This window comes from Marmota monax, unplaced genomic scaffold, assembly GCF_021218885.2.
Source record: "Marmota monax isolate L192 unplaced genomic scaffold, Marmota_monax_Labrador192_F-V1.1 WCK01_AAM20220418_F8-fsc00017, whole genome shotgun sequence".
NCBI classification, from domain to species: Eukaryota; Metazoa; Chordata; class Mammalia; order Rodentia; family Sciuridae; genus Marmota; species Marmota monax.
The window spans coordinates 4,365,302-4,372,191 of NW_026695241.1; the positions used below are offsets into that span (position 1 = coordinate 4,365,302).

A 6,890-nucleotide genomic window follows, 5' to 3' on the forward strand; every position below is an offset into this window, starting at 1 on the left:
CCACCTGCACTTCCAGCCATTCTTCCGGCGCCGCCAGGTTCTGTACTTGAACACACACATTTATAGTAATGATCCTAACAACTGAAAAAGCAGCTACCATTTGCTGAGGCCCTATTCTAGTCACAACAGCCCTTGGAGGGAGGCTCTATTATCATCCCCTACACAGGATGAGGAAACAGAATGGAAAAGGGTAAAGGTTTTGCCCACTTAAAAAAAAACACACACACACAAAACAGTCCTGGGAGGACATCCATCTTGTCTGATTGCTGAGTGATGCCAATATACCCAGGTCTGAGAGTTAAGACTCTCCTCCAGGCTGCCAGGCCGGCTCCTCTCCCTGGGCCAGTCTAGCGTCCCTCCTTCGCACCTCTGTGCCTTGTATATAAAGCTTCCAGAAACAGGAGCACAGGCGGGCGCCCACGCGCTGGCTCCGGGACCCAGGCCCAACTGGTGTGAGTGCTCAGAATTGAGGTGCGTGGGTCTGCCTCCCACCATCCTGTCCCACTCGGTGGCTCTGGACAGGAGAGAGGCTCTGAGCAGAACTGGGGTGAACAGGTGGCTGCTTTTTCTCCTAGCCTCCTCCCACCCCTGCCACAATTCTCCGCCCTGGTACACACTCAGCCACATGAAGGCAGGCTGCGGGGCTGTGAGCAGGGGAGGGTGTGACTCGAGCCCAGCTCTTGTCCAGAGGCAGTGGGAGTCGGGGGAGCGGCAGTCAGGTCCTCACAGCTGAAATCGAGCCTGGCCATCTCCAATCAGTAGGGTTTATTAGAGCCCTGGGACAGGGAAGCCCCCCTTTCCTGACCTATGCAGCCCCAGAGCTAGCTCCCCTAGGGAGCCTTGGCCAGCTCTGCACCCTCACTGACCTTCCAGAACTTGTTGTCCACAGGATCACTGACTCCAAAGGCACCCTGTGGCAGACCACGGTCACGGGAAAACCCAGATCAGCACAAGGGCTTGCAGAATCAGGGTGAGAGTCTGCAGCCCACGACTCCTGGCACCCCTTGGCCTTGACCCTCTTTTGATTCCTTCTGCACATCTCCAGGATGAGGCTGGGTCATTGGTCACCCCCAGCCTGTCTTCCTCCTGCTTCCTTCACCAGCTCGTGACATTCTGGTGGGCTCTTCCTGTGGGTGTCTGTACCTAGACAGCTGCGTTTGGGATTTTTCCAGAAATGTGAGATCAGAGGAGCTTTGATCTGGGACTCAGAGGAGCTGGTTCAAGTCTGGGGTCTGATGCTTGAGGCACGGACCCGGACACGTGGCTTACCCTCTGATTTCAGGTGTGTCATCTGTACCTGTGGATTATGAGCCAGCTCTGGGGGGGTCATGATAATCATGATCGCTGCGCCTTTCAACTGGGCTCTTCACAGTGTTCTCATCTCTACATGGAACTTTAGGGACATGCAGGTAGCTGTGTCTCAGAGACCTCTGCCTCCAAGCCTGGGATCTTCCTCCTGACCGTGCGACCCCTTTCCCCCAGGGGGTCCTCAGAGAGGCTGCGGGCACAGGAGGTTGGTGGCTCTTCTGACTCCTGGGAGCCCTGGCAACTGATCACAGGTTCCTGCCAGGAGCACTTCTCTGTCCTTGTCTGTCCCATTCACGTTTTCCTACTTCTGAGCAGGCAAGCAGCCTCCCTTCTGGGCACCCATGGCTGCCACCATCCTGTCCCCATGCCTGGAGAGCTGGCACCAATGTGCTCCTGTTTCCTTCACTGTTTTCACACGGAGGAGGCACCGCCTTCCAAATCGGGAAAGGAGGTTAGAAGAAATAGCTCTGCAGCTGTCCCGAGCCGCTCACCTCCGCTGCTGGGCCGGGCGGCTGTTTGTGTTGGGCACCCATCTGGCTCCTGGCAGGCGCTGCCTCTTCACCACCCCTAGTGGATGCCACTGTGCCCTGTGCGCCGCGTCCCCTCTGCCCCCCTCTGACATCAGCTGCAGCCTTGCGGGTGGTCCTCGTCTTGCTGGGGCCTCAGCCCACGTCCTGCTGAATGCCAGGCTTCCTGCTCACAACTTTCCCCAGTGAAGGGTGGGCGCTGCGTCCCCAGGGACAATCCTGTCAGGGGGAAAGTGGTCAGCGAGGACAGGCCCCTGCTCCCCGTCATTCAGGGCCGTCCTGGGGTGCCTTTTCATGTCCCCCAGATCATGGAGGGTCCTGGTGGACTCAAGCCCAGCTGCCCTCACCTGGCCCGGCTCAGCAATGCACGCTCCAGTGGCTCTCTGCTTTGTGGTCTCCCTGCCCATGTGCCTTCCCGACAGCCCCTGGGGACATCCTCCCAAGCACACTGCCTGGGTCCCAGTCTGTGTCTCAGGCTCCATGTGGGACGGAAGCACGAGTGGAGGTGGCAGAGCAGGAGAGGAGGGCAGCGAGGTCCCGACAGAGAAAACTGCTGTGGTGAGAGGTCACCCCTGACCCGCCATCCCTGTGACCCCACAGGTTGAAAGCCACCTCCGGTGCCCTCTCACTTCTCCCCTGCAGGCAGAAGTCCCCTTCTCTCCCCGTTTCTGCTCCTATGTGGCACATGCCTTGCTATGGCTGGTGTCATCCTAGGGTGACAGGTTGCCTCGTGAGCACAAGACGTGGCCGCCGCAGCTTCCAGACCTGCGCAGAGGCTAAAGGACACGTTGCTTACGCTGACCGTGCGGGGTGCCCGTGGGGCCCTGCCTCGGTTTACAGTGAGGACAGTACCTACTGTGTAGGGTCGTTCCTGCCTCTCCCCCATTGAGAAAGTGTTGGTTGTTACCCACGATGTTGGCATCGGACGTCTGTTTCCACAGGTCGTTAGGGTAGCACGGGGGGACAGGGACAGGACTGGCCACAGGGAGACCAGCTGGTGGACAGGGAGGGGGCGGTGGCCTATACAGGTGGCACAGTGGGAATGGAGAGTGCAGGTAGATTGGGCTTTTGGGTGGGCTGGAGGGAGAGGCCGGGCTGGGGGTGAGGACAGTTTTGCTTGGGGCTCAGGTGTCTGATGCTGCCTGTGTTGCGACCCAGATGAGCAGCGGCAAGCTGGGGACCCTCAGGGCAGCGTTGGCCCTGCTGAGTGGCCAGGGCTGCAGCGCTGACCCCAGTGCCAAGGCGTTGATGTGGGAGGGGGTGCAGCGGGAGCCTGGGAGGCTGAGGAGGAGCGTGAGGTTCAGGGCCCAGGTGGAGGAGCCCACGTAGGCTGGCCCGCTGCCCTCGGGTCCAGAGGCGCCGGCTTCTGATAGCAGGCTCCTATGTGGAGTCCTGCCGACCCCAGCCCGGGGTCCATCCCTGCCCTCCTGCCTCACCCAGCCCTCCCCACCTAGGCCAGCCCCACCCTCCTTCCCAGGCACTGGACCTGAGGGCAGGACGCCATTTCCCGTAACTCCTGCCATTTCCTGTCATGCAGGACAGCCCTATTTAGCCAATGTCAGGAACCAGGGCCATTTAAAAAGTCACCTTTAAAGAAAGTGGTGCAGGAGGAACGTGGGGAGGAGCAGAAGACCCCACCCCTCCATTATTCCTCCATTATTTCCTTGGATAAAAATATTCTGATCCTCGATTTCTGCATCTGTGGATGGGACAGTGGTCATGCTGTCCAGACACAATCCCGCGGCTTGAGGTACAGATTGATGTCCATCTGGCCTTTACTTGTAGGAGTCTGCGGTCTTCCACGCCCTTAGACAGGAGAGCCACTGGGCATGGCAGGACTGTCCCTTTGTGGGGTGGGAACAGGAGATAACTGGCTGGCCTCCAGTTACTTTTTGGAGCAAGGGTTGACACTGAGGGGCCTTCCTCGTGGTGCTGCCTCAGGTGACCAGAATCTCCTGTTTTCTGGAAAACCTGTCCTGTTTGGGGGGCCCACCTGCCTACCTGAAGTTCCAATTCAGTTAAGTGGAATTTAGCATGATGACTCCATCTTGGTCAGGTCTGGTCTGCTGGGGCCTAGGGTAGGAGCTCAGCCCAAACGAAGGCTTCCCATAGGGTCACCAGCAGCGCCTGCCCCCAGGGCTGAGTAAGGTGTAGAAGTCCAGCCCACCTGGGGGCACTCTCTTGTGGCTACCACTGTTGTGCTTTCCGTTCCTGAGAGGAAGGACAGGGAGGGACAAGTGGCTAAGGCTGGACTCTGTCCACCTCCTCCTTCCCCAGGGCTGCAGGAGCCTCCTGATGCCCTCCCAGGCAGGGCTCAGGGCTCTCTGTGCTCTTTCCCATGCCCGCCCAGAGCCCGGGTCTATTTCCCTGGTGGAAGCCAGGGCTCCCGTCCTGCCACTTCTGGGGGAGAGGTGCAGAATTGTTGGTTTACTTCTGTTCCTCTCCTGCTAGCAACCCTGCCATGGCTGACTCCTGGTTGAGGCGTGCCAGAGGCCACTTGAATCCCCTGCTCCGGGGGTAGGGGACCTCTTTACGACTCCACTTACCCCCCAGAGTTTCTGGCCACCTCCAGTTTCTGGCCACCCCCCCCACAACGCCTGCCCTTTTGGTAGCCTGTGGGTGATGGGAGTGGGTCCTACTCCTCATGGTACCTGAGGCAGGAAAGAGACAACAGACACATTGAAAACCACTGCTTCACACCCGGGGGGATCAAGACTCCATCCCCAAATTCCTAAGCCTGACCTTGGAAGGTGCAGGAGCTCAAGCCCTGAGCTGGATGTAGCCCACCACAGCAGGTCTGCAGTGCCACCCAGGCACAGCCACGCTCCTGCGCGCTTCTCAGCAAACCAGTGTGGAGCCACTGGAATCCGGGGGCAGGCAGGGTGCCTGGGACAGTGGAGTCTTTAGCTTCTGTTTCTGGGGGGGGAGGGTCACAGCAGGAAGCTGGACTGGAGGAAGCCAGAGCCTGGCTGTGGAGCAGGTGAGGAGGTGGGTGCTCTAAGCACAAGGCTCAAGGGGCGAGGCCCTGGGTTCCGGGGGTGGGGGTGGAGGCTGTTAGCTCTGGCCTCCACCCAATGTCCAGCTTGCAGGTTTCCTAGCAACCGTTGTTCATTTAATCAACATTGACTTTGAACATAGAAATCAATTTCCTTTATGACATGAACCAGAGAGCTGTACGAGCCCCCAGGTGTAAACGGTCACTGCTCAGATTCATGAACAAGATGGACACGGAGTACCTTCTGTGACAGGGGAGCGTGGGGGGTATGGAACTGAAAGTCCCCCAAGGGTGTGACTCAACTGAGGCCCTTTCTTCCCCGGAAGCTCTGCAGGGACTGAACACCGTGCTGGAGGGGCAGGTGGGCTCCAGGTGTGCGAGGAAATGAACAAGAGGGCTCAGGAACTGCGGGTGGCTCGGTGGCCATTTTTATTTTACAACGACAAATATGTGTTGTAACGAAACACACTTCACAGAAATATTACGGAGGGACACGGGGCAGGATGTGGTTTTCTCCAGGAAGGGGATTGCCAGCCATTTTAACTTTATTATCTAGACTTTTAAAACATGAGCATGTGTCACCTCTTCAACCTGCCAAGACGGGAGTGTCATTCCTTCTATCACAGGAGGATTGCAGCTTTGAGGACCAACGGGGACAGTCTCTTGAGGGGCCAGTGAGGGTTGAGGCTGCGGGGACAGAGTCCTAGTCCCTCTGGGGTGCTATAGATGGCCAAGGGCCTCGGACCTCGGCCGCTGTCCACAGCTCTGGAGACTAGAAGCCCAGGGGACACAGATCCGGTGTCTGGGGAGGGTCCCTTCCTGGCGCACACCTGGCGCCTTCTCCCCTCCCCAGGAGGCTGCCCTATGGTCAGAGAGCTCATCCCACCATCTGCCCCCCAAGGCGTCCCATCTCCTGAGGCCCAGTAATGAGGTTCCAGCATAGGACCTTCAGGGACACAGGACTCAGACCATGGCAGGCAACGAGGGCCTGGGAGAGGAGCAGGGGAGCAGGAAGAGGAAGGGAGGTTGCCCCCCTCCCCGCCCCCCCACAGTGAACCCCTCTACAGGACCAGGTGGGGCATCCTGCTGTGCTGGGGGCCAGGCCAGGTCCTCTGGAACCCCAGGAGGCATCGGCTGGGCAGGCTGGGGGTGAGAGCCTGGACGGCCCCCTTCTCCCGCTGTCCCCGTCTGGGGCTGCTGGCCCCCAGGCCCTCCCTGACCTTAGCAAGCTACACCTCCTCTGGTGGTCTCAGTCCTGCCTGTGGCTTCTGTCACTGATGGAACCCTGGCCTTGCCTCCCTGCACCCTGAGCCCATCCTTCAGTGCACCCAGGTTGCTAAAGGACACTCGTTCGTCCCTCTCCTGTCCGAGACTGAGATCCGGGATGGACCAGGCGACCCGAGGCCTTTCCCACACGCCCCTGTCCTGCCTGGCTCTCTGCCTCTTCTTGGCCTTTGCACCCTGCTGTGACAAGTGTCATCGAGCTCCTGGGGACAGGAGAGCCCCTCCCTTCGCACTCGCTCCTCGCAGGCTCTGCTGGCGCCACCTTGTCCACTCTGTTGGGAGAGTCACCTGTGACCTCTGCATTGCTAGATCTAGTGGACGGTCTTGGTCATTGGCTTGACATTTGGCTATTTCTTGAAGCCCACTCTTCTCTTGACCCCCAGGAACCTTCCTCTCTTGTTCCCTCCCCCCAACCCCGGCTGCTCTTCGCCCACCTCCATGGCTGGCCAATTGCTGCTGTCCCCACCCTCAGACCTCCGCCCCCTCTCTTTCTGTTGCGGCTCCCTCGAGGGTCACATTAGTTTCATGGCAAACCTTTCCTGCCCCCCAAAATGTGACCTTCTTGTCACTGTCCCCATCTGGAGATCAGCGAGGCCACCCTTCCAGGTGCTCAGGGCCAAGGTTGCGAGCCACCCTTGGCTTCTCCCCACCCCACCCAACTCCTCGACTCCGCGTCCTGCTGGCTCTGCCTTCCCACTGTGCTGAGCTGGCCCCTCCCCACCGCCATGGATCCCGCCAGCCCTGTTTTCCACCCTCCTTCCCAGGTGTCCTTGCCC

General features: G+C 59.3%; 1 long non-coding RNA gene across 1 annotated transcript; it reads right to left on the bottom strand.

Moving 5' to 3' along the window:
* Positions 1-3,364: 3,364 nt before the first annotated feature.
* Positions 3,365-4,748, bottom strand: LOC124090377 (uncharacterized). The gene is made up of 3 exons (XR_006851078.2): positions 4,578-4,748; positions 4,382-4,486; positions 3,365-4,046 (listed from the first exon to the last, which is right to left on the bottom strand). It is a non-coding gene; the product is annotated as an uncharacterized LOC124090377 (long non-coding RNA).
* Between the last annotated feature and the right edge of the window lie 2,142 nt (positions 4,749-6,890).